Raw genomic sequence first — 27,424 nt, 5'->3', positions numbered from 1 at the left:
ATTTGCAAGTAACCTGTGGGGTCCCCCAGGGCTCTGTGCTAGGACCCAAATTTTTCTCATTATATATTAATGATCTGTGTCATGTGTCAGACTTTTTAAAACCAGTTCTTTTTGCCGATGACACTAGTTTGTTTTCCTCAGGAAAAAATCTTGATGAATTGATCCACAAAATAACATCAGAATTTTTCAAGATTAAATTATGGTTCGATTCAAACAAATTATCACTGAACATGAACAAGACAAAATGTGTATATTTTGGAAAGCAATTAAAAAACAAAGAGATTAAAATTTCAATTGGTGGAACAACAATCACACAAGTTAATGAAATCCGATTTTTAGGTGTAATTCTCGATAGCCAATTAAATTGGAAATCACACATTAACTACACAGCAAAAAAAATGGCAAAAAATGTTGCAATTCTCAGTAAAGCACGACATGTTTTAACCTATAAATCTCTTCACATCCTATATTCCACACTTGTAATGCCATATCTGACTTATTGTTCAGAGATATGGGGAAACAACTTCAAAACCAATCTGCAACCTCTGGTCCTCCTGCAAAAAAGAGCAATTCGGCATATACATAAGGTAGGTGTCATAGAGCATACTAACCCATTATTCCTCGAATCCAAACTGCTCAAATTTGCAGATATAATATCCTTGAAAACCTTACAGATCATTTACAAAGCTAAACATAAACTCTTACCAGGAAACATTCAAAGTCTGTTCAAGGAAAAAGAAATATCCTATCAATTCAGAAATCCAAACCATTTTAAATCTGAAAGTTACCGGACCACAAGAAAAGGTTTCTGTGTTTCCAATTGTGGAATAAAGCAATGGGAGAGTTTGCCGTCGGAAATTAAGGAGAGTAAAAGCATATCACAATTTAAACGAAAATATAAAGATTGGATTTTATCAAATTATAATAGCGACATGTATAGCGAAACGTGTATATAAAGTTGTATTGCAGTTATGTTTGTCCTCAATATCTTATTTGTGTACATGTGCATGTGTGTTTATACATCTATGTGTAGATGTGTATATATATACATATGCATATGTATATGTGTTATATGTATATGTATGTATATATATATATATGTATATATATGTATATATGTATGTATATATGTGTGTATATATAAATGTATTTTTTTTCCCCTTTCTCCTCTTTAAATGTTCTCCTCTTTAAATGTTACTCATTATTTTGTTTGCTTGGTTGTCGGTAGCCACAGGGGAAAAGTATTGTTGATTTTGGGGGAAAAAAAAAAAAACTGTCTACATTGGTTGTTACGTCGCGGGGTGAGTCTTGGTTCCGGACACGGAGACAGGAGTCAGGTAAGTGCGTCTCAAGGCTTTTATTCGGCCCAAAAGGAAGAAACAAAAAGCGATGGTGTCGGGAAAGAGCACCATGGAAACAAACACAAGATAGGCTGGCTGAAGGCGAGCGCTGCTGAACGCAAAACAACAGGTGTAACTAGGAAGAGCAGCGGCATGGGTATCGTAGCGTAGGTAGCACAATAATCCGGCGTTGGCCAGCTGTCTGCAGTCCGCTTAAGTGCCAGTGGGGTGATTGGCTTCAGGTGCGTTCAGCAGCTCCGCCTCCAGCCAGGAAACGAGGATCTGAGGAGACACAAAAGACAGGGAGGAGACTGGGGAACAGGGCAAGGGCCCCAGGATATGACAGTACCCCCCCCTTAAGGACGGGCGCCACCTGGCGGCCTACCTGGCTTCTCGGGGAAACGACGGTAAAAGTTAGCAAGCAAGTCCGGGTCAAGAATGAGCGCCCGAGAGACCCATGAACGGTCCTCGGGGCGGTACCCCTCCCAGTCGACCAGGTACTGGAAACCCCTGCCCCTTCTTCTCACGTCCAAAATGGCCTTGACCGAGAATGCGGGGTGGCCGTCGATAAGCCTGGGAGGAGGAGGAGGCACATCTGGAGGGCTGAGGTCGCTGACTCTGACGGGTTTGAGGAGGGAGACGTGAAACGTGGGGTGGATCCCCAGGGAGTCCGGGAGGCTAAGCAACACCGAGGTGGGGCTGATGACCCGTTCCACGGGATAAGGGCCAATGAACCTAGGCTGGAGCTTCTTGGAACTGGTGTGGAGGGGCAGGTCACGAGTGGACAACCAAACCCTCTGTCCCGGCTTGTACTCCGGAGCTGCCACACGGTGGCGGTTGGCCAGGCGCTGGTTGCGTTCCGCTGTGCGTGCCAGGGCCATCCGGGTGTTGCGCCAAGCCAGGCGGGCGCAGCGCAGGTGGGCGGACACCGAGGGGACAGCTGACTCTGCCTCTAGAGAAGGGAAGGCTGGGGGCTGGTAGCCATATGCCCCATGGAACGGAGAGAGACCTGTGGCGGAGCTGACCAGGGAGTTGCGGGCATACTCAATCCAGGGTAAGTTGATGGCCCATGAGGCAGGCTGCTGGTGGCATACGCAGCGGATGGCCGCCTCCAGGTCCTGGTTCGCTCTCTCGGACTGGCCATTTGTCTGAGGATGGTAGCCTGAGGACAGGCTGGCGGTCGCCCCCAAAGCTTTGCAGAAAGCCTTCCATACAGCAGAGGAAAATTGTGGTCCCCTGTCGGAGACGACGTCGACAGGGATGCCGTGAAGCCGGAAAACGTGGGTGACCAGTAGCTGGGCGGTCTCCAGGGCTGAGGGGAGCTTGGGGAGGGCGACGAAGTGGGCCATCTTGGAGAAACGGTCCACAATGGTGAGGATGACCGTGTTCCCATTGGATGGGGGAAGGCCGGTGACAAAGTCTAAAGCCACGTGGGACCACGGCCGGGATGGGATGGGGAGGGGGCATAGGAGGCCTGCCGGGGCCTGATGGGAGGACTTATTGCGGGCACATGTTGAGCAAGCGGCCACAAACTCTGTGACGTCCGAGCGCAGGGAAGGCCACCAGAACCTCTGCGACAGGAGAAAGGTGGTGCGCGAAACTCCGGGATGGCACGCGAGCTTGGACTCATGCGCCCAGCGAAGAACCTCTGGGCGAAGGTCAGGGGCAACAAACAGGCGTCCAGCTGGGCAGCCCCCCGGAGGGGAAGAGTCCTTCAGGGCGTCCATCACCCGTTTCTCCACGTCCCACTGAAGGCCCCCAAGGATGCGGGACAGAGGGAGGATGGTCTCCTGAGGAGGTGTGTGCAAGGGCGGAGAGTACATCCGTGACAGGGCATCGGGCTTGCCATTCCGGGAACCGGGGCGGAAGGTCAGAGTGAAGTCAAATCTGGTGAGAAATAGGGCCCAGCGTGCCTGCCGTGGGTTAAGTCTGTGGGCAGAGCGGAGGTAAGCCAAGTTCTTGTGATCAGTGAGAACGACAAAGGGGACCGCCGAACCCTCCAGCCAGTGCCTCCACTCCTGTAGGGCCAAGACGACGGCCAGTAATTCCCTGTTGCCAATATCGTAGTTGCGTTCCGCCGGGGTCAGACGGCGAGAGAAGAAGGCACAGGGGTGCAGCTTCTGATCGGCGGTGGAGCGCTGGGAGAGGACCGCCCCCACGCCAGTGTCGGACGCGTCCACCTCGACAAAGAATTGAGAGAGAGGGTCAGGGTGGACAAGAACAGGAGCAGAGGTGAAGCACGACTTGAGACATTCAAAGGCAGAATTAGCGTCAGGGGACCACACAAAAGGAATCTTAGAGGATGTGAGCCTGTTCAAAGGTTCTGCGACCCGACTGAAATTCTGAATGAAGCGACGGTAGAAATTAGCAAAGCCCAGAAACCTTTGAAGGTCCTTTCTTGATGTAGGAGAGGGCCAATCGACCACAGCCTGGATCTTGGCTGGGTCGGCTCGGAGTTGCCCCTTCTCCACCACAAATCCCAGAAAAGACACAGACGAAGCATGAAAAGTGCATTTCTCGGCCTTAACGAAAAGCTTGTTGTCGAGGAGCCTACGTAAGACCAGCCTCACTTGCTGGATATGCTCCTCGAGCGTGGCAGAAAAAATCAAGATGTCATCCAGATAGACAAAGACAAACCGACCCAGCATATCTCGAAGAACATCGTTAATGAGGCCCTGAAAGACGGCCGGAGCATTGGTGAGTCCAAACGGCATTACTAGGTATTCGAAGTGGCCTATGGGGGTGTTAAACGCAGTTTTCCACTCGTCCCCCTCACGGATGCGGACAAGGTGGTAAGCGTTGCGGAGGTCGAGCTTGGTGAAAAACTTCGCTGAGTAAAGGGAGGTAAACGCAGAGTCCAGCAAGGGAAGTGGGTATTTGTTCTTGACCGTGATATTATTGAGGGCGCGGAAATCCACACATGGGCGGAGTGACTTATCCTTCTTCTCTACGAAGAAGAAGCCGGCAGCTAGAGGAGAGGAGGAGGGGCGAATGAGACCCGACGCGAGAGAGGAAGAAATATACTCTTCAAGTGCCTCTCTCTCCGGCTTAGACACATTATACAGGCGTGAGGTGGGGAGTGTGGCACCGGGGTGAAGATCTATACTGCAGTCGTACGGACGGTGAGGGGGGAGTGACATGGCCCTGCTCTTGCTGAACACGTCACGGAGATCGTGGTAGGCGGAGGGGACCGAGGAGAGATCGATGGGTTCGGCAGTAGCGGCGCGAGTGGTCGGCAGACGGGGACACGCCCCCCTAAGGCAATGTGTGTGGCAGAAAATGCTCCAGTTAGCTCTGGCTGGCTTCGCCCAGTCAATGTGAGGGTTGTGTCTGTTTAGCCAATTAAGCCCTAAAACCACCGGAGCGGAGCGCGAGGGGATGACGAAAAAAGATAAATTTTCAACGTGGTTGCCAGATAGGCGGAGCACAAGAGAGCGGGTCTGGTGAGTGACCTTAGCAAGGTGGCGCCCGTCCAATGAGCGTACAATCTTGGGCGTAGATAGCGGCACCACAGGGATAGACGAGCTAACCACAAATGCTTCGTCGAGGAAGCAGTCGTCCGAGCCAGAGTCGATAAAAGTCTTGATATCTACGCTGATATCAGACCAGGAAAGTGTACCTGGCAGCTGCAATCGGCTGACAGCAGACGTGGTCGAGACAGGAGGCGCGGCCAGAGAGATCACCGACGAACCAGGAGAGGGCGCGCCCGTAGCTTGTGAGCGTTGGCTGTCTGGGCGGAGTGGACAGCGAGAGATGTTGTGGTCGGGTTGTCCGCAGTAGATGCAGAGACGAAGCCGAAGGCGACGCCTCCTCTCGGCCGGCGTGAGGCGATGTCCGCCGAGCTGCATCGGTTCCTCCGGAGCCAGCGTAGGTGTTGTCCCCATGGAGGCGGACGGCCTGTCGTTGAGGTGCCGCTCATCGGGGAATCTCCGAACGACGGTCGGCGCGGCGCGACGGAGGAGCCGGTCCTGCTCGCGGAAGTTCAAGCGCTTTTCGATGCGGACGGCCAAGGCGATCAACTCGTCCAGGTCGCTCGGCGTCTCCAGAGGGATCATGTGGTCTCGGATTCGTTCCGCGAGCCCGTCGGAGAACACATCCAGGAGGGCTGAGGGGTTCCAGTCGCTCATGGCTGCGAGCGCGCGGAACTCGATCGCGTAGTCCGAGACGCTGAGCCTGTCTTGGCGAAGCCTCAGGAGGGTCCGCGCTGCCTCGCGGCCGGGGAGATTACGCTGGAACACCTGCTCCAAGGCCTTGGCAAACGAGGAGAATGAGGAGCAGATGGCCGAGCGCCGGCTCCATTCCGCTGTGGCCCAGGCGCCCGCCTTGCCCGTGAGGTGGGAGGTGGCAAAGGCAACTCGAGCGCGTTCCGTGGGGAAGGCGGCTGCTTGAAGCTCGAAGTGCAGCTCGCACTGTGTCAGGAAGGTGCGCACGTCACCTGAGTCCCCGGAGAATCGCTCCGGTTTCGAGAGCTGGGGGCAAACGGCGGCCGGGCTGGGCCCCATGGGCAGAGGGGAAGGGTCCGGAGGGACGTCCGCCACCGGAGGTGTGGCGAGAGCCGGGAGGACCTGCAGAGCCGAGAGCACCGTGTTGAGCTGAGCTTCGAGGGCGGCCATGCGTGCATCTTGCTGCTCGGCCAAGTTCTGCACGCTGGCACCGAGAGCGCCGAATAGTTCCTCTTGTTTGGAGAGGCGCATGGCTTGGAGACGGAGGGACTTTTTGACCGGGTCCGTGTCGCCGGGATCCATTCTTATGGCCGGATTATTCTGTTACGTCGCGGGGTGAGTCTTGGTTCCGGACACGGAGACAGGAGTCAGGTAAGTGCGTCTCAAGGCTTTTATTCGGCCCAAAAGGAAGAAACAAAAAGCGATGGTGTCGGGAAAGAGCACCATGGAAACAAACACAAGATAGGCTGGCTGAAGGCGAGCGCTGCTGAACGCAAAACAACAGGTGTAACTAGGAAGAGCAGCGGCATGGGTATCGTAGCGTAGGTAGCACAATAATCCGGCGTTGGCCAGCTGTCTGCAGTCCGCTTAAGTGCCAGTGGGGTGATTGGCTTCAGGTGCGTTCAGCAGCTCCGCCTCCAGCCAGGAAACGAGGATCTGAGGAGACACAAAAGACAGGGAGGAGACTGGGGAACAGGGCAAGGGCCCCAGGATATGACATTGGTGGCACTACTGAATTTAATTTAGTTGTAAATTCAATGACATGTGACACAGTACAAGATAAGTGTCTTATAAATATAAATATAAGTGGGAATGGTATTTTAATAGTGATCATTCTACTGTCTTGTCATCTCTGCTGGAATCTCTGATTGACTGATATGAGAAATGTAAGAATATTACCTTAATACCTTTGTAACTATACTAAATTGTTAGAGGTACCCAGGCTAACATGCATAAATATAGAGGTAGGGATTATCATTATTATTATCATTAATTATAATTATTATTAGTTATTACTTTACAAAAAATAGTAATAATGGACAGCAAGACATCATTGCTTCAAAAATTGGTTTGAGCACAGACCTAAAACCTTGCTTCCTAATGCACAAGACTAGACACACACAAACTAATAAACACGTCTAAAAACCTCAGGTAGGGTTTAACAAGAAGAAACTGATGTTTGGGTTGGTCACCTGTCCAGACACAGTCTCAAGTTCTTGTTTTTTAATGCATAAGATTAGACACATGCAATACAGTAAATAAGTAAATGTCACAAAAAAAAGTGGGCTAATAAATTGACACACAAAGACTGCGGATTTCAGAAAATAACAGATGAAATCTCTACACTCTACAAGAAGCAATGAAGTCTGTAAAATTAAATAATTAAAAATAAAAAATCACAAAAATTTTAACTATAATGATGAAAATGGTAATATTAATGATGATTATAATGATGGTAATAATGATAAAGATTATAACAATAATGATAATAATGATAATAATAATAATAATAATATTACAATAAAAATAATAACAGGGGAAACAAGACAGTGGCATGAACATGATTATATCCTGCAAAAAGGGGTAGGCATTTATAAGCTTTTGCTTCAGCCTACTCCTTTTGGGCTAGTTGAATATATATATATATATATATATATATATATATATATATATATATATATATATATATATATATATATATATATATATATATATATATATATATATATATATATATAGTTGAATACAAATGTAAATAATGGAAAGTTATATTTTGATTGATGTAAGAAATGCACTGTAATGATTCACATATTTGCCCAAATAAAGGGAAAAAATATATATATATATATATTTTATGTTTTTTTTAATTTTATGTACCCCGAAGCAGACTCAATCGGTACCTTGGCGTTATTAGCACCACGCTCTGACCAACTGAGCTAACCAACCACAGGACACCTTTGCATCAAATGTTTCCAGCTCAAATCAACTAACTCATCCTTAACAGACCGCATTCTCTGTGCTCGTGGTCGAAATTTTGCTTCTCGGACAACGGGGTCATCTGCCCCCATTGATTATGCAGTCACGGTGGGCGAGAGGTTTACCGCTGCTCTGCTTTGCCATGCTGTTTTCCTTGTGGTGGTGTACTGTTAGTTGTTGTCAACGGGGGCTTTTGTCGTTTCTTCACGGTCCGCATTCTCTGCACTCGTGGTCTGAAGAGGATAATGGGGTCCACTGCCCCCATTGATCTGCTCCTTGAGTCTTGGTGACCAAGAGGTTTTTTGCCGCTCTGCTTTGACATGCTGTTTTCTTTACCTTTCCCCGGCCTTGTCGAGGGTGGGTGGTGTGATGTCGGTTATGGGGGCCGGTAAGTTGCCGCCCTGGGCTTTTGTTGTTCCTGGAGCACATAAAGAAGAGTGGCTAGTACGGGGGTTGAACCCGTGACCTTGGCGTTATTAGCACCACGCTCTGACCAACTGAGCTAACCGGCCACTGGACACCTTTGCAATATTTTATGTTTTTTTTTAATTTTATGTACCCCGAAGCAGACTCAATCGGTACGCTGGGGTCTGAGGGCGATAAGTGGGTACCTGGTCGACACCTTGTTTGTGCTCTTGACAGGTATTTCGGGACAGTTTAACAATTGGCTTTTGATGGTGGAACAAGCTAAAACAAGGAAAACAGATTGTTTAGCGTGCCTGGTGCGGTGGCACACGGTGCAAACGTCTCCTTTTTGCCCTCAAAATACAAGGGCAACAGGACAATCCCTTGGTTCCACCAAGACTTGAACTTAGACCACTGGATTCAAAGTCCAGGGTGCTAACCATTACACCACGGAACCTGCAAGGGTACAGACAGCGCCGGGCCCTGAAGTACATCCTGTCAGATTACATTAGCGTTGATATAACTTCACTGAGGGTAATTTCTCTACGCCTTCGGGCTGGGGAAAAGGTCCTAACTGTCATTTGTGCGTACGTGCTAAACGGCAGTGCGGAGTACCCGGTCTTTTTGGAGTCCTGGTGACTCCGTCGTTCTACTGGGAGACTTCAACGTCCATGTGGGCATTGACAGTGTGACCTGGAGGAGCGTGATTGGGAGGAACGGCCTCCCTTATCTGAACCCGGGCAGTGTGATGTTATTGGACTTCTGTGCGAACCACAGTTTGTCCATAACTAACACCATGTTCGAACATAGGGATGTCCATAAGTGCACTTGGCACCAGGACACCCTTGGCTGCAGGTCTATGATCGACTTTGCAGTCGTGTCATCAGACCTGCGTCCGCATGTTCTGGACATGCGGGTGAAGAGAGGGGCTGAGCTGTCAACTGACCAGATTAAGGTTCCTTACGCTCAGGAGGCACTGGTTGAAATCCCACAGCTGGCATTTTCCTGGTCAGCTCCATTATCCACGACTGGAATGATTTGGCAGCAAAAGACTGTCAGATTGTACAAGACACCTGAACACCTTGAGAAGAAGATTAAGAGAGGTTTTGTTCTAATGAGAAGGGTTTGTTTGTTCACATTGTGACATACAAAAGAGGAACTCCCCGTCGGGGAATCGAACCCCAGTCTCCCATGCGGCTGGCGGGGATAGTTCAGCTGAAACGAGCTAAATTTTCCCCATTCATTTCCAATGAGAGAGAAAGGCCACTATGAATGTAATATACTTTTGTCCATGAGTGGCGCTGTGGCCGCTTCTGCTACACCCACCCACCACATTCATCCTGAACTTCAGGTAGAAATTAATTCTATTAAGTTTCATTATTTCATATGTTATTTGTGTTTCTCAGAGATTGCTGCGCACCATTCAGGGTTGCAGAGTCTTCTGCGGAGAAACACCTCAACTGGGATGCATGGCAAACAACTGACACAATTGTTACTGAGGCCACATCTGTGTGTCTCAGAATATCCCCCGTTATACGGCACCTTCGCACAGTTCCTGTCGGCTGCCTTCTCTGTGGTGGACCAGGAAGACCTGCAGAGGCTCCAGGATGCATACGTCTTCTGTGGCATCCAGCCTGCAAATCCCACCAAGCAGCATATTCATGAGCACTGCAGGATAAAGATTCCTCCGCCCGGGACGCTTATTCAGAGAGTGGAAGGGGTGTTGAAGCACTTTCACCTGACCACAGATCCGAATGGCATCCCTCTTTATAAGCCCTCCATGCTAAAGAGATGGAGGATCCAACGAGTCCACATTCTGCGCGGTTGCCTCAGTGATCCTGAGGTGGAAGGGGGCATACTGTACCGCCGTGGAGGAACGATACAGTTAAACCACGTGCCAGGTGAGCGTGCAGCAGTCCCCGTCTGGATCCCCATCAGAGGCACGTCGCAGCAGGAGGGCTACCACTTTCACCAGGCCAAATGGGTGACCGGCACGCAGGTCTCCCCAGAGCTGTTCCAGGCCCAGGCCATGACAGGAGTGTGTCGCTGGAACTATCAGCGTCTGCTGGACCTGAAACTGCCAGGCGTTTCTCTCCCGCCTGTTTTCAACCCTGCACTGATATGCTCCCTGAATGCTGTTTCCAGACGGGTCTTTGGCGAAGAAAAGTACCCTGCTCTTCGTCTGGCAGCTGAAGACACCGGGGAGAGGTTTGGCCTGGAGTACAGGGAGCCAGAATGTTGTCCGGTCCCTTTAGACTGGGACAAACATAAAACCAAGAAGGACCCCGGCCACGCCACAAGTGCTCCTTCTCCAGGCATCCTGCCTGATCAGGGAGCTGGTCAGGGAGCAGACCCAGTGCAGCCTTCCTCCACACCTCCCACCAGGCTTTTCAGCTTTGTTCACCCTCTTCAAACTGCTACTGTGACTACGTCTAGTCGTGTGGCCCCTATCCCAGCATCTGACTTGGACAATAAAGCTTCTGTTACTGAGCTTCAGCCACAGCCAGGTAAAAACTTATCTAAACTAATCATGTGTCCCCTTGTTCTAATAGTGTTGCATCTTGTTTGAACCAAATAACAAATGTGTATCTCTTGGTTTTCTTTGCCTAGAGCCCACAAGAAGATTACCCATCCAATGTTCTCCGACTGCTGCCCGCACTGGACCAGTGAAGACTGGAGGGAGAGTATTTGTGTTGGACCACAAGCGCTGGCCGTCTCCAAAGAAGTCGGCAATTGACGAGCTCCTTAATAAACACCGCGGGCACGAGGACATGATCAAGCTTGTGGTTTGGGAGTATGGCACTCTTGTCCACAAGTCCAGCAAAGACCCCAACAGCATGCTGCATCCAACATCAAAATTGCATATTTCCAAATACATGAAACACAACAGTAAATTTCTCAATACATCATCTTCACTAAATACCAGCCCAGAGAAGCTGCAACATACACAGCAGCTTTGGCAGTTGCTAAGCACTACCTCTGCTGTGCCTGTCGTGACACTGCCTGCAGCTATGGTCATTCCACCATCACCACCACCACCACCACCTGCTCATACCCCATTGGAGCAGGAGCAACCACCTCCCGTGTCAAAAAAACTCAAACAAAAACATGTCTGTGCTGTTGTCAACCAAAATCAAAATATCAAGGGGATGGGACATCAATACATGACTTTTATCAGCGGGGCCCTGTCAGATACTTTTATTGCGCCACAAAAGTGTGTGTTTTATTTCAAGCACTGGTATCAATATAAGCCTGATAGGAATAGTTTGTAATCATATAGGGATTAATTGGAAAAGATATATATTGTGGAGAAGAAAATGGTGACTTGACTGATGCTTAGACGGGATTCGGACACCTGACTTCATTTCTCCAAAGTCTCTCTGCTTGTCTGACTTTCGTCTCGCATCCTGATTGGCTGGCAGCAAATGTCAACAACACAAGCGCGGCCCGCGCTTGGCAAGTGAGAATTCTACCACTGAACCACCAATGTCACGTGGGGACACACTGTAAGAGAACAAAATTCAACTGTCAAGTGGATGAGCCTCTGCAAAGTGGCGCTGAATGACAAAACATCACAATGTCATACTCTTTGGATTCAAGCACCTTCTGGCGTACTGGGATCCACAACAATCATGTCAGCTGTGGATGCAACGTCAATTCGTTCTTGAAGGGCAAGTGACAAAAAGAAGTACATGGTTGACAAATCAGCTGCCAAAGTTTCACTGACCAAGCACCCAGGCACTGCTGGAATTTGAACCCACGATCTCCTGTTTACTAGACAGGCACTTTGACCAGCTTAGCCACAGTGCCAGCAGTTCATCTGGTACCAACACAAAAACAGTTCGCCAGTGGGGAAAAATGTTCATACAAGGGAGGGAGTCCAAAGTCCAACACATGTGTGAATTGAGAGTCCCTGGGTGGGCTCGAACCACCAACCTCTCAGTTAACAGCCAAACGTGCTGACCAATTGCGCGACAGGGAGTACAACAGCATGACTGCAGTAAGGTTTCACTAAGTGCTGTCCACCTTAACTCTCGGGTGGTCCGGTCTGTTACGTTTCAGGTGTCATTCTGAATACTGCCCTTTCGCAGGAAAAGAGCCTTTGTACTTTTTCAACATGAGCTCTAAAGAAAGGTATAAGCTAAGATATACTGCATTGGCCGGGAACAGGACCCGGGCCTCCCGCTTGACAAGCGAGAATTCTACCACTGAACCACCAATGCCACGTTTGGAAACACTGTCGGAGAACAAATTAAATTGTTGAGTGGATGTGCCCCTGCAAAGTGGCGCTGAATGACAAAACATCACAACACACGCATGGGATGCCAGGGGAGGCCGAGTACTAACAGAGCTGAGCGAGAGGGCATAAGAAAAAAATTTGTGACCTTGTGGTGGTTACCCGGCAGCACCAAGGATATGGTGCACGTCTGATGCGTAATGCATGCCAGGTGATGTTCATCTAGCGAGCGGACATTCTTGTGGGGGACAAGCTCAACAGTAGGAATGTTGAGAGAACTGACCAGTCCGCTATCAATGAAGTTCTCGTCCGCCCCAGAGTCAATTAATGCTGTGGTAGGAGAAGCTTCCCCCGCCCAGGATATCGTACCTTCCACCTGAAGTCGGCCCACCAAAGCGGATGACGCAGCCTGTGTGGTTGGAGCGGGCAGTGCCAGCAGCTGGGGAATATCCCTGGTGGAGGAAGAGCGTTGGCGTGCTGGGCGAACTGGACAGCGGGAAATTGTGTGTAGGACTCCCATAGTACAGGCACAGCCACAGGCGTGGACGGTGACTCCTCTCCGCTGACGAAAGGCGACTGGCTCCCAGTTGCATGGGGACGACACTCCCAACGTCATCAGGCGGCGCTCCGTGTTTTGTCACGGCTGGTGTGTGTTGCTTTTTGTTGTTTTCTTGCCTGAAAGGACTTCTCGCTCGACCCAATTTTACTCTTGGCGAAACACTGATAATCCAGAACATAGCCTTAAACTGCAGGTGCATTAGTTGGAGGGCTCGTGCCCACCTGGTCACCTGAACAGGGACTTGAATCCCGGACACTCAGATCAAAAGTTTATTGTTCAGGTGATTGGCTCAACCTTTGTCTTGTCTGACCATTAACTCTTTTTTTCCAGAAGATATTAGGCTTGTCCATGTGGGCAGTTTAAGACCTCCGTCGATCTTGGAGGTGGCAATTTCGGGACAGGGGCTTCTTCATCTCTGCAAGGTCAAGTACAGTATGCCAGAAGATTTTGCCTTGTGAGTTGTCCTCATTCATCAAGCGCCTGGATAGCTCAGTTGGTAGAGCATCAGACTTTTAATCTGATTGTCCATGGTTCAAGTCCCTGTTCAGGTGGAGAAGAGTAGACCCCACATTACCAGCATGGGGACATACCAACCCAAGATGAGAACACACTCGGCCAGGTACACAGCAACATATGTGGCAGAAACAAAGCTTCACCCTGGCCCCTCTTTTAGCCTCTACTGAAAAAGCGGAACACCACCTTTGCAGCTGAAATCGCTCAGTTGGGTGAGTGCGAGAATTAAGATTTAAAGGTCCGTGGTTCAAGCCTGGGTTTGAGCACCATCCCTGTTTACGTTGCGACTTTTCCAATAGTTTGAAAATGCTTATTGGCAGGCTGAAAGGACCTTAACTTCATTCATCAAAGGGCCACCCCTCCAGACAACGTTAGAGGAGGTTACAAGCCAAACCTGTCAAGCCGTGATTGTGATTTCATGTTTTGTTGAAGAAAGGCCCATAATTTGTGGAACAATCTTCCCTACAAGGGAGAAACATTTGTCGATTTGGACAATTGTCAATATGCCCCCACTTTGGACGCATCGTCTTGTGTCATTGTTTGACAACTGCTTCACCAGTCCCCTTAAAGGGCTCACCCTTCATAGTGTAGTGGTTAGCACGTTTGCCTTACATGCAAAAGGTCCCTAGTTGGAAACTGGGTGGAAGCAAGGCCGTTCAATTCCTTCTTTCACAAAAAAATCAAGGTGACACATGGGAACAAGGATATGTGCTTGATCCCTGAAGGTGTGTACACGGGCATCTGTCCCCAGTTTGGACACATAATCCATATTTCCCGGATGACTGATCGGGTGCGTCACTGGGCTGCACGAAGGGGCTTATCAGAATCAGAATCAGAAAAGGTTTATTGCCATGTATGATCAAACACATACTAGGAATTTGTTTTGGTGTAGTAGGTGCACACACATCTATTAAAAAAGAATGAGAATACAAAATATGAAATACAAAATATGAAGATACAAAATATACAGAATAACAGTATAAATATATGTACACAGTCTGTTTTTGTTTGTTATTCCGGAAGTGCAGTCTGATTGTTTTTCCTAAGAGTCCAAACTGAGCGTTAATGTAACGTATACAATGAAAGTGTCAAAGTGTCAAAGTGGCAGGATGAGGCAGAGGTGGGGTGTGAAGAGTGTCATGTGGGGTTCCGGGCCTTGTTGATGAGGCTGACAGCAGACGGGAAGAAACTGTTCTTGTGGCGTGAGGTTTTGGTCCTGATGGACCGCAGCCTCCTGCCAGAGGGGAGCGTCTCGAAGAGTCTATGTCCGGGGTGAGAGGGATCGGCCACAATCCTTTCTGCACGCCTCAGGGTCCTGGAGGGATGGGAGATTGCAGCCAATCACCTTCTCTGCAGACCGAATGACACGCTGCAGCCTGCCTTTGTCCTTAGCAGTGGCAGCAGCGTATCAGATGGTGATGGAGGAGGTTAGGATGGACTCAATGATGGAGGTGTAGAAGTGCACCATCATTGTCTTTGGCAGGCTGAATTTCTTCAGCTGCCGTAGGAAGTACATCCTCTGTGAGCCTTCTTGATGAGGGAGCTGATGTTCGGCTCCCACTTGAGGTCCTGGGAGATGATGGTACCCAGGAAGCGGGAGGACTCCACAATGTCAATTGTAGAGTCACAGAGGGTGATGGGGACAGGAGAGGCTGATTTCTTCCTGTTGTCCACAACCATCTCCACTGTTTTTAGGGCGTTGAGCTCCAGGTTGTTCAGGTTGCACCAAGTCGCCAGATGGTCAACCTCCCACCTGTAGGCGGACTCGTCACCGTCAGAGATGAGTCCGATGAGGGTGGTGTCGTCCGCAAACTTCAGGAGCTTGACAGACTGGTGACTGGAGGTACAACTGTTCGTGTACAGGGAGAAGAGCAGAGGAGAAAGAACGCAGCCCTGGGGGGATCCGGTGCTGATGGTTCTTGTATCGGAGAAGTGTTTCCCCAGCTTCACACACTGTTTCCTGTCAGACAGGAAGTCTGTAATCCACCTGCAGGTGGAGTCAGGCACGCTCAGCTGGGAGAGCTTCTCCTGGAGCAGAGATGGGAGGATGGTGTTGAATGCAGAGCTGAAGTCCACGAACATGATCCTAGCGTAGGTTCCTGCGGAGTCCAGGTGCTGGAGGATGTAGTGGAGGGCCAAGTTGACTGCATCGTCTACAGACCTGTTGGCTCTGTAGGCAAACTGCAGGGGGTCTAGGAGAGGGTTGGTGATGACTTTGAGGTGAGAGAGCACAAGGCGCTCAAAGGACTTCATGACCACGGAGGTCAGGGCGACGGGTCTGAAGTCATTAAGTCCTGTGGTCCTTGGCTTTTTGGGAACAGGGATGATGGTTGCGGTCTTGAAGCAGGCAGGCACGTGGCATGTCTCCAGTGAGGTGTTGAAAATCTCTGTGAACACTGGAGACAGCTGGTCAGCGCAGTGCTTCAAGGCGGACGGAGACACAGAGTCCGGTCCAGCTGCTTTCCGGGGGTTCTGTCTCCTGAAGAGTTTGTTTACGTCTCTCTGGTGGATGGAAAGAGTCGTCACTGAGGTGGGTGAGGAGGGGGAAGGGAGGGCCATTAAGGCAGGTCTTGGTGGAGATGGCTGGAGCTGGAGCTGTTGGAAGGTGTCGAGGGGGATGGTTGCTGGACTGTCCTTTTGTCTTTCAAAGCGGCAGTAGAACTCGTTCAGGTCGTTGGCTAGGCGTCGATCGTTGATGGATTGGGGGGCTTTAGGCTTGTAGTTGGTGATCTGCCTGAGCCCTTTCCAGACAGACGCAGAGTCGTTAGCTGAGAATTGGTGTTGGAGCTTCTCAGAGTACAGTCGTTTAGCCTCTTTCACCGCCTTGCTAAACTTGTACTTCGACTCTTTGTTTTTGTTTATGTCCCCACTCCTGAAGGCCTCCTCCTTCGCCAACCTTAAATGTCTGAGTTTGGCTGTGAACCAGGGTTTGTCGTTGTTGTAACTCACCCTGGTGCGTGATGGAACGCAGCAGTCCTCACAGAAGCTGATGTAGGACGTCACAGCCTCTGTGTACTCATCCAGACTGTTGGTAGCAGTCCTGAACACATCCCAGTCAGTGGAGTCCAAACACGCCTGGAGATCCTCCACAGCCTCACTGGTCCACTTCCTTGATGTCCTCACTATAGGTTTGCAGAGCTTTAGTTTCTGCCTGTACGCAGGAATCAGGTGGACCATGATGTGGTCAGAGAGTCCCAGAGCAGCACGGGGGACGGCGTGATAAGCATCCCTGACTGTAGTGTAACAATGATCCAGAATATTCTCCTCTCTGGTCGGGCATTTGATAAACTGTTTGTATTTAGGGAGTTCGTGGGTGAGGTTGCCTTTGTAAAAGTCACCAAGGACAATAACTAAGGAGTCCGGGTAGGTCCGCTCCACACACAGTATCTGGTCGGCGAGCATGCGCTGTGCGTCCTGCACGTTGGCTTGCGGCGGGATGTAGACGCCAACCAGAATGAATGAAGCGAACTCACGGGGTGAATAAAAAGGTGTTAATGTTAATGGTGTTAATGGTGAAAGATTCCAGGTCAGGAGAACAGTGCTGCTGGATCACTGTCACATCGTTGCACCAACCACTGTTGATATAGAAACAGATTCCTCCACCTTTGGTTTTGCCGGAAAGTTCCGTGTCTCTGTCCGCGTGATGGAGTTGGAAGCCAGCCAGCTCCAGCGCAGAGTCCGGTAATAATCCACAGAGCCACGTCTCAATAAAGCACAAAACCGCAGATGAAGAGAAGTCTCTGTTTTTTCCCAACAGCAGTTGTAGTTCATCTAGTTTGTTGGGAAGTGAACGCACGTTAGAGAGAAATATCCCAGGTAGCGACGTGCGTAATCCCCGCTGACGAAGGCGCACGAGCGCGCCGGCCCGTTTTCCTCTCCTCCGGCGTTTCGCTGCGTGTGCAAGGGTGAGCGCACCTTTGACCAATATATCCAAAATTTCCGCTGTTGGAAGCAGGAATTTAGGAAATAAATCCTCTGGTGTTGCTCCCCTGATGTTCATGAGCTCTTCCCTGGTGAAAGAGCTCCCGGTACCGGCGCAAAAAACAGTTTTATAACATAAAACAAAGCAAAACAATGCGCACCAACACACCGAGGCAGCCGTCCGCGGCGCCATCTTGGATGTCACAGGAGTTTGAACCTGACCTTTACTTGGTCCTTCGAGCCGGATCCCAAGACACCTGAGGAGTCCAGTTGTGGAGCGGACGAGACAGAAAGACCATGGCCACGGCAGACAAAACCCTTTGATGGGCTGTCTTCTCAGTTCAACAACTGGAAGCTGAAGGTTGATGGGATACCGACGGAAGAGAAGACAACAAACAGTAAGACAATTTAGATCAGAGTGTGAGTGAAAGGGCGTCGTCCCTTTGTGTTAAAGCAGGGGTGGGAAAACTGAGACCTGGGGGCTGCATGCAGCCCATTAATCCAATCCACTTTATTGATATAGCACATTTTATGAACAGAGTTTCTAAAGTGCTGGACAGGCTAGTAAAATAAAAGGTAAAAATAAAATACAATAAATGAAGGTACAAATTGAATTTAATCCAAAACTAAAAGGTCAAATAGGAAACAACAAAATCTCAGATTGAATCCTAAAGCGAACAGGCAACCAATGCAGGGAGGCCAGAAGGGTTCTTGACCCCTAGAACTGAGTGCGTCCCTCGGGTCAATAAGGTTTGTCACCCAGTGCTAAAGCCTTGTGTATACTATTCGCTGGCAAGCAAAGAGACGAACTCGGCAGTCTTCTGTAGAAAGACAGAGCTGGCGGTCTTCTGTGACAAGGCGGACTTGGCAGTCTTTTGCAATAGGGCGGACTTGGCAGTCTTGTGCAAGAGGAAGGAGCCCTTTTGACGGGCTTTCCTTTGTAAAAGACGGAGTTGGCGGTCCTTTGTAATGAGGCGGAGTTGGCGGTCTCTCGCAGTAAGACCGAGTTAGCACGGCCCTCCCGGTGGATGGTGGGGTCCGTCGGTGGCCTTGCGCTGGTCCTCTCCTCGGCGCTGGTGCTTGGCCTCCCCATGACTTGGAGCTATGGCTCTCCCTCACGGGGGTGAGCTGCCCGGCGGGTGTCGGCCGGCGCGGTGGAGCACCTCACCACTCGCCTGCTCGCCCCCTCGCTTGCTCATGTGCGGGTCTTCTCCCCTCACCCGCTCCTTTGTCTGCCACACTGCCGTAGCCCCGATGCCGTGGTCAAGGGGAGTCTGGGGGTGCTATGCCTTGGCGGTCCGTACCTCCCTGGGCTCGGGGCCCGGTTGTGGGTCTGGGACCCCTGGGTCCCCCGCCCTGTGATGCCCCGGACGCCCCACCCGGGGACGTCCACAGTGTGTGCTTGCGTGTGTGCGTATTGAGTGGATGGGGTGTGCGCGTGTGTCTGAGATTATTTTATGTATTTATTGTTTTAAATACTTAGATAAATAATGATAAGTTTATATATATATATATATATATATATATATATATATATATATATATATATATATATATATATATATATATGTGGGTGTGTGTACGTATATGGCCATATATGTAGATATACGGGGGGGGGGGGGGGGGCTCTGCAGGGGTCTGGCGCAGGGTGTTCCATCTCTACTGCCCGGTCCTCCATGGGGCAGTGTGCCCGGGCCTCTTCTGTCCTGGCCGGGGCGGTCCTAAATCGGTGGTCAGGCCTGGGGTTACCTGGGGCGGGCCAGGTTCTGCTTCCTGGGGGTGTGTGGGGGGCGGCGCCTCCGGCCGTGGATGGGCTCCCTCCCGGTTGGCGGGGGTGCCTCTGTGCCCACAGGTGTGTTGCCTTTAATGCCCTTCTGCCCTAGTGGGGTATGGTCTCCCGCTGGTCTCGGGGGTGCGGCTCTCCTCTGGCCTGTTGGCGCCCTGTTGCCGGTTGGGATTGCTCCTCCATGGCCTCTTGCTGGTCTCTTAGGGGAGTTGCTTGGGGAGTCGGCCCTGGCTTTGCCCACACCCACGGGGCCGGAGGATCTCTGGCGGTGGGGGCTTGACCTGGCTGCGCGGGGCGGGGTTTGCTGGGTGGTAGAAGGTTGTCTCTCTCCTTTTGTCATTCTCAGTGACAATTACACATTCACACACTCGCATTCACATACACAAGCACGCTTACGCACACATATATGAATATATACACAGAAGTACACACCTCCATATGGACACTCACAGCACATGGGTGCTTCTCTACACAATCTACCATCTTATCCCTGATGTCTATATGCTATTGGTATGCTATTATTACAGTAAAAATGATGTCAAGCAGTGAGATTTTAATTACTTTAACTGTATGGCTGTAATTGTGTTCACTATCATGGTTCATGTCTTCATTGTTACTATTGCTACTGGTAAGTTGGACTGTTTCACTTCACTGATATCATCTCTATTGTGACCCTTAGCCATCATTGACATTTAACTGTTCTGTTTGTCACTGTTGTTGTTATGGGAATTCTTGTTGCTGCTGTTTTTGTCTCTCCCTCTACTCCCCCCCACCTTTCTCTTCTTCTTTTCTGTTCTTCTTCCAAATGGCAAAACAAAAACATCAAATAACGGCAAATAAAATTTCATGGTACAGGGAAGTTGTAGCCAACACCTTTCCTGACACAGAGCAAATCTGTTTAGCATGTAAGGGCATTTAGATCAACAATGGCCCCAATGGCTGGACGGGACAAAAAAAAAAAAGACCGAGTTAGCAGTTCTTTGTGCAAAGACGGAGTTGACGGTCATGCTAGGCTAGGAAAGGCCTTTTCGGGGTTTGAATGTGAAAACGTTTTCAAAGTACAAATGAGTGTGTGAATGGGAGATTTTGTCACTAGACAGGTCTTCATATTAAAGGGTGAGAAAAAGAGTCTTTGAGGAAGCAGAGGCAAGAATTCTCCGCCCTCACCGGGGTAGAAGCTTGAGAATTACCTCAAAGAAAAGTTAATTACTCTCTCACTGACAAACAACCCTGTTGTTAGTTTTCCCTAGGAAGCTCATCACAACAGGGACTAAATTATTCCCAAGATGGGAAATAAAAGTGGAAAACCACAAGTCAAAAAGGAACCAAAAGCTATATTCAGCATGACTAGGCTTGTCTTAACAAATACAACCAGAACCAAATGATGAACCAGTAGTATAATTACAAGTACACCTAATAAAACTAAATGCATATGAAGGAATAAAACCAGCAATAGAAGATTTGTTAAAAGCTAAAGTCTTAGTAGAATGTGATAACCCACCATGTAACATCCCTATTTTCCCAGTGAGAAAAAGTGTCACTCTCTGTGGGATGGAGAATGATACAGGACAAGCTGTAAATCAAGCTGTGGTGGCAAGAGCACCTTGTGTGCCTGACCCACACACATTGTTAAATTCTTTACCAACAGATGTCACATAGAGAAAGAAAGTTCAGGTTCGCATTTACGTTTGCAAAAAAAAAAATATATATATATATATATATATATATATATATATATATATATATATATATATATATATATATATATATATATATATATATATATATATATATATATATATATATATATATATATATATATATGTATATATATATATATATATATGTATATATATATATATATATATATATATATATATATACATATATATATATATATACATATATATATATATATATGTATATATATATATACGTATGTATATATATATATATATATACGTATGTATATATATATATATATACATATATATATATATATATATATATATATATATATATATATATATATATATATATATATATATATATATATATATATATATATATATATATATATATATGTATATACGTATATATATATATATATATATACGTATATATTAGGGTGTTCAGAAAAATAAAAGTTTGTGATATTCGTTGTGCTGAGTTTTGATTCAGCTCTACTACCCGAGAGTATTGCACCACAGTTTGCAATTTCTCCCGCGACATCCCTATCCCGTGCCTCACCACATCAGCCTAGCGTGTATTATTGCTTGGGAGAAGTTACTCTTACTGTAATGCTTTACCCGTTCTCTTTCTTTCCAGATGGCTAGCACACGATCCAAGAGAGACGTTGTGCTTCTAGGAAATGCTCGGAAAGAGAGTTTGTCCTCGTTAAAACAGCTCCCGACAGTCAAGGAGGTCCTCCTGCGACTTTTCTTCTTCCTCAAGAATGAGAAACAGGATCTGAGTTCAACATCAGCGCTGGTCATTGAGGAGGTCATCCGTTTGTGGAACCAATCCTCCATTACTACTGCAGAAAAACGTAACGCCGTTCAAAAGTTGAAGGTGGAATACGAGAAATACCGGAAAGTGATGAAAAACCACGCCAGGGTGTCACGCCATTGCGTGACACCATCTTACTGCTCCTGGAGCAGCCTACTGGTTTTGTCACCATTTGCACTTGCCTGTCACTCATGCTCTCTCTCTCTCCCCTCAGGCCCCAGTTCGCCCTGATGGGAGGAGCTACCCGGCCAGCCACAGGTGTTCTCAATCACCACCTTCCATTTAGGCACACCTGTGGCAGCAGGAAGGCGTCGTAGTATTGTTCCACATGGATGCACGCCACTTGCCTGTTTGGACCTGAGCCTTTTTCCGTCTTTTCCACCACCACATAGTGGTGCCAAGTCTCCTGCCCGACGCCTTCCTGCCAGCCAGGTAGCTGCTCCCTACCTGCACTAAGAAGTTAGTTTTGTATAGCCTTGCTAGTCTTTTTCGTGGTGCCTTTTCTGTTTGCTCTCCATTTTTGCACCATAGTTTTTTGTTGTCACTATCCTGCTTTTTGAGGAGGCAATAAAGACCTTTTATTGCAAACTACTCCTGCCTGCGTGCTTCTCTTGGGTCTTACCCTCTCCTCGGCGTGTCAGAATACTACGACCAAATGAAGCATGGACCCCGCAGAGCAGGAGAAGATTTTTTTTGCCCTCAAAGCTCACGGTGAGTCCATCAGCCGTCACGAGCAGATGCTTGAAGGAATGGCTAGCCTTATTAAGGAGATCCATGCCCGTATTCCTGCCCCCTCCTCCAACGAGCCTCCGACAGTCATGCCTCCTCTCCCACCACTTGGCGCCTCTTCCCGCGAACCCAGCATTCCCCACCCGGCCCGGTATGGAGGAGACTTCGGCCAGTGCGGGTTGTTTGTTCACCAGTGTTCCCTCACCTTCGCCCAGCAGCCCGCCACGTACACTACGGACGCAGCCAGGGTGGCATATATGCTCAGCCTCCTCTCTGGCCGCGCGGCTCGCTGGTCCATGGCCATCTCCGAGAAGAGACCGGAGCTACTGGTCAATTTAACCTTGTTCGTGGCTGAGATGAGGAGGGTGTTTGATCACCCCATGCGAGAGCGGGAGGCTGGAATGCGCCTGCTGTCTATTCGCCAGGGCGGCGCCTCCGTCGCGGACCATTCCGTCACCTTCCGCATTCTGGCAACCGAGAGCGATTGGAATGAGAAGGCGCTCCGCTGCAGTTTCCTGGGGAGCCTCAGCCCTCACCTGCAAGATGAACTGGCTGCGCGGGACGAGACAAACACGTTGGAGGAGCTCATCGCCCTCTCCATTCGGATGGATGGCCGCCTGCGGGAGCGCGCTCTCCAACGTAGGCCAGGACGGATCGTCGTCCCACGCCTGGCGCTGCCAGCCCCTCCAGACAACCTCCCGGACCCCCTCATCCCCCCTTCGGACATCAGCGGACCCCCGTTGGAGGCTCTTGGCGGGACCGAACCCATGCAGCTGGGGGCCAGCCGCCTGTCATCGGCAGAGAGGGCCCGATGGCTGCGACTTAGTCTTTGCCTGTATTGCGGAGAGGCGGGGCATTCCGTCAACAGGTGCCCCGTGCGTCCCAGGAGCCGACGCCGCTCCCCCTCCAGCGAGGGATCACAGAGGACCTCACCAGTCATCGGACGCCTCCAGATTGAAGGTACGCTGTCGTGGCGGGGGGAGGCGGTACCTGTCCAGGCACTTATTGACTCTGGAGCTGATGATAATTTCATTGACTGTAACTTAGTTTCACGCTTCAAATTACCCACTGTCAAGTTACATCCTCCCAAGTCCGTTCGCTCTCTCGACGGGGGTCACCTCGCTAGTATCACTCACCAGACTTGTATGTGCGCTCTGAGTCTCACTGGTAACCATCTAGAGACTATTAGCTTCTTTGTCATCCCTTCTCGTTCGGCGCCGGTGGTCCTTGGTCTTACTTGGCTCAGACAGCATAACCCTGTCATTGACTGGTCTGGACTTAAAATTACCAATTGGAGTGATTTCTGCCACTCCAATTGTCTGCGTTCCGCCTCGTCTCCCAGTTCTCACTCTGTCTTGTCGCCACCGGTTCCTCCCGACCTCTCTTTTGTGCCCGAGCAATATCACTCCCTTCACCAGGTTTTTTGTAAGGATCGTGCCATGTCACTTCCACCCCACCGTCCTTATGATTGCGCTATCGATTTGTTGCCGGGAGCGCCACTCCCCTCTTCGCGCCTTTATAATATCTCTCTGCCTGAGCAAAGGGCTTTGGAGGATTACATTTCTTCTTCGCTCGCGGCTGGCCACATACGTCCCTCCTCCTCACCCCTGGCGGCAGGGTTCTTCTTTGTTAAGAAGAAGGACGGCTCCTTGCGACCCTGCATCGATTTCCGCGCCCTTAACAAAATCACGATAAAGAACAAATATCCTCTGCCCCTGCTCGACGCTGCCTTCACCCCCCTCCATAGTGCTGTCATGTTTACTAAAGTGGATTTACGCAACGCTTACCACCTTGTGCGCATCCGTGAGGGCGATGAATGGAAAACTGCTTTCAACACCCCGCTGGGACATTTCGAGTACCGCGTCATGCCGTTTGGCCTCACTAATGCACCCGCCGTTTTTCAAGCCCTCATTAATGACGTATTACGTGACATGATTGGACGTTTCGTGTTCGTCTACCTCGACGACATCCTCATTTTCTCCCCCTCTGCCTCCGCTCACTTCCAACACGTTCGCCTGGTGCTCCAGAGGCTCTTAGCCAACCGTCTGTTCGTTAAGGCTCAAAAGTGTTCTTTCCACTCCTCCTCCGTGCCATTTTTAGGGTTTATCGTGGAGAGGGGCCAACTCAGACCCGACCCCGCCAAGATCCAGGCGGTGGCCGAATGGCCTACTCCTACATCAAGGAAGCTTTTACAGAGGTTCCTGGGATTCGCTAATTTCTATAGGCGCTTTATCCAAGACTTTAGCAAGGTCGCGGAACCTCTGAACAAGCTCACATCCTCCAAGACACCCTTTTTATGGTCCCCTGCGGCCGACGCGGCCTTTAACCACCTCAAATCATGTTTCATTACCGCTCCTTTACTTGTTCACCCTAACCCTTCTCGTCCCTTTCTTGTTGAGGTGGACGCGTCAGATACGGGGGTCGGGGCCGTGCTCTCCCAGCGCACTAGCACGGACCAGAGATGGCACCCTGTGCATTCTTTTCCAGACGTCTGTCCTCCGCCGAGCGTAATTATGACATTGGCAATCGTGAACTCCTGGCAGTCATCCTCGCCCTGCAGGAGTGGAGGCACTGGTTGGAGGGGACGGCTCACCCTTTTGTCATTGTCATGGACCATAGGAACCTGTCCTACATCCGCTCCGCCCAACGGCTGAACCCCCGCCAGGCACGCTGGGCCCTCTTCCTCACTCGGTTTGATTTCACCCTCACTTACCGCCCAGGCTCCCAGAATGGAAAACCCACGCACGCACTGTTTGGACCTGAGCCTTTTTCCGTCTTTTCCACCACCACATAGTGGTGCCAAGTCTCCTGCCCGACGCCTTCCTGCCAGCCAGGTAGCTGCTCCCTACCTGCACTAAGAAGTTAGTTTTGTATAGCCTTGCTAGTCTTTTTCGTGGTGCTTTTTCTGTTTGCTCTCCATTTTTGCACCATAGTTTTTTGTTGTCACTATCCTGCTTTTTGAGGAGGCAATAAAGACCTTTTATTGCAAACTACTCCTGCCTGCGTGCTTCTCTTGGGTTTTACCCTCTCCTCGGCGTGACACAGGGGAGGGGAAGCACAGGAAAAGAAAGAAGCAGAGTACAATAAGTATTGTCTAGGTCTTTTCGACATCGCCAAAGGGAACGTGATGTCCCACATTGAAATTCAAGAAGACAGGGACTTCCTGAGGGATCAACGCGGTGCCCGGGTGATGTTCCTAGGTGGATCTGATAAGAAGTACGAGGCGAGAATCAAGGCAAAAGACAAGAAACAAAAGGACCTCGAGAGGCGTCGCTGGAAGTCGAAGAGTGAAATCGACAGACTTTTGGCCAAATCAGCGGTTGAGTGTGAGCAATCTCAAGCCACTTCATCTGAAGACGATCACGACGACGATGAGTATCACCCCTGGGGAATGAACCTCAGCCAGGGCCGTCAGTCAATCGGCGCCGCGTCATCGATGATCCACTCTTCGTTGCGTCCTGCTACCGAGCCGGGGTATCCACGAGGGCCACTCCTGCCCTCATGGCTGCGGGGGTCAACGTTGGAGAACTGACTCTGTCTGTTGGATCACTCCATGAAGCTAGAAAAGAGGTGCGTACTGAACTGGGGAAGAGCCTTCAAGAAGAGTTCAAACCAGAAGTCCCCCTGATCCTCCACTTCGACGGCAAGCTCCTCCCGGATCCTGAGGGTGGGCGAAGCGATCGCTTGGCGATTGTGGTGACAGGAATGGGTCTGGAGAAGATTTTGTCTGTCCCCTCCATCCCGGCAGGGACTGGCGTGGCCATGGGAGGAGCAATCCTGAAGGTTTTGTAAAGAATGGCCTCAAGTCAAACCTTGGCTGGCGGGACTCTGCTTCGATACGACAGCTGCCAACACAGGCGTTCACGGTGGCGCTTGTGCTGTAGTGGAGCGAGCTATTGGATCCCGACTCCTCTTCCTGGCATGCCGTCATCACATGGCAGAGTTGGGAGAAGGCCGAAACCAGGGACGACTACCTGGAGCTGCTGAACCTGACACTGGCCTACTTGGGGAAGAAGCCCAAGATGGCATTCCGCCGACCTGGAGCCTACCACCGAGCCCGCTGGATGGCAAAGGGGCTTTACTGTCTGAAGATATGCCTCTTCCGACGGCAGCTGAAGGAAGCAGCGAACTTCGCCATCAGCAAGCACCAGGAACAGGCCATCCAGCGGTTGTGTACCTTCCTGGTCTCTGTCTATGTGCGCCACTGGTTCGAGGCTCCCTACGCCGCGGACGCTCCGATCAACGACCTGCTTCTGGTGAAGGAAATCGAAGCCTATGGTCAACTGGTCGATGCTGATGTGGCGGGGAAGGCGATGCAGAAAGTAAAGGGCCACTTATGGTACCTGAGCGAGGATCTCGTTGGTCTTGCCCTGTTCTCCAAGAAGGTGTCGCCGGACGAGAAGAAGGAGATGCTGGAGAACATGGCATCTGTGCCGCCAACAAAGAAGGACCTCTGTCGGGTGAACCTCAACGTGAAGGCTGGTCCAAAAACAGCTGACTTGAAGTTAAGTCTGTTCGTCACACAACGGTCTCAGAACCTATTCTTGAAGTTGATGGTCGACACGCCGCGAACTCTGGAGGACCTGGAGATCATGCCTCAGGCTCTGGCAGCACTAAAGGTGGTCAATGACGCCGCTGAACGAGCTGTAAAGCTCGCCACAGACTACAAAGTGGCTCTTACCAAGTCTGAAGAGGAGCGGCAGTTCATCTTCCGAGTGGTTCAGCATCACCGTCAGGAGTACCAGCCAACCAAAAAATCCTTTGTGAACCGATCCGATGGTCTGTAGTGACACCATTCTGGCCTTGTTGGTCCGTGTTTAGTATGCCGAGTGTGCATACTGAACAGAGAACAAACAGAACACGCAAACAAAACAGTTACTTTACGAGTTAACAGCATGTACAGTGAACGCACCTTCACACTATAGCAACACATGGTAATGGCATTGGCTGCGTGTAATGGTGTCTACCTATGTGTAATGTGAAAATAAAGGCATCGGCTTCTCGCCC

At 49.9% G+C, this 27,424-nt stretch overlaps 3 non-coding genes across 3 annotated transcripts; all 3 read right to left on the bottom strand.

Moving 5' to 3' along the window:
• Positions 1 to 8,197: 8,197 nt before the first annotated feature.
• On the bottom strand, positions 8,198 to 8,271 carry trnai-aau (transfer RNA isoleucine (anticodon AAU)). The gene has a single exon. It is a non-coding gene; the product is annotated as a tRNA-Ile (tRNA).
• Positions 8,272 to 8,549: 278 nt separating this feature from the next.
• On the bottom strand, positions 8,550 to 8,621 carry trnaq-uug (transfer RNA glutamine (anticodon UUG)). Its single transcript has one exon. It is a non-coding gene; the product is annotated as a tRNA-Gln (tRNA).
• Positions 8,622 to 12,316: 3,695 nt separating this feature from the next.
• On the bottom strand, positions 12,317 to 12,387 carry trnad-guc (transfer RNA aspartic acid (anticodon GUC)). The gene has a single exon. It is a non-coding gene; the product is annotated as a tRNA-Asp (tRNA).
• Between the last annotated feature and the right edge of the window lie 15,037 nt (positions 12,388 to 27,424).

Source organism: Doryrhamphus excisus, chromosome 3 (assembly GCF_030265055.1).
Source record: "Doryrhamphus excisus isolate RoL2022-K1 chromosome 3, RoL_Dexc_1.0, whole genome shotgun sequence".
Taxonomy (NCBI): Eukaryota; Metazoa; Chordata; class Actinopteri; order Syngnathiformes; family Syngnathidae; genus Doryrhamphus; species Doryrhamphus excisus.
Note: the sequence above shows the minus strand (reverse complement) of the source record. Positions and strands in the feature narration are given on the sequence as shown.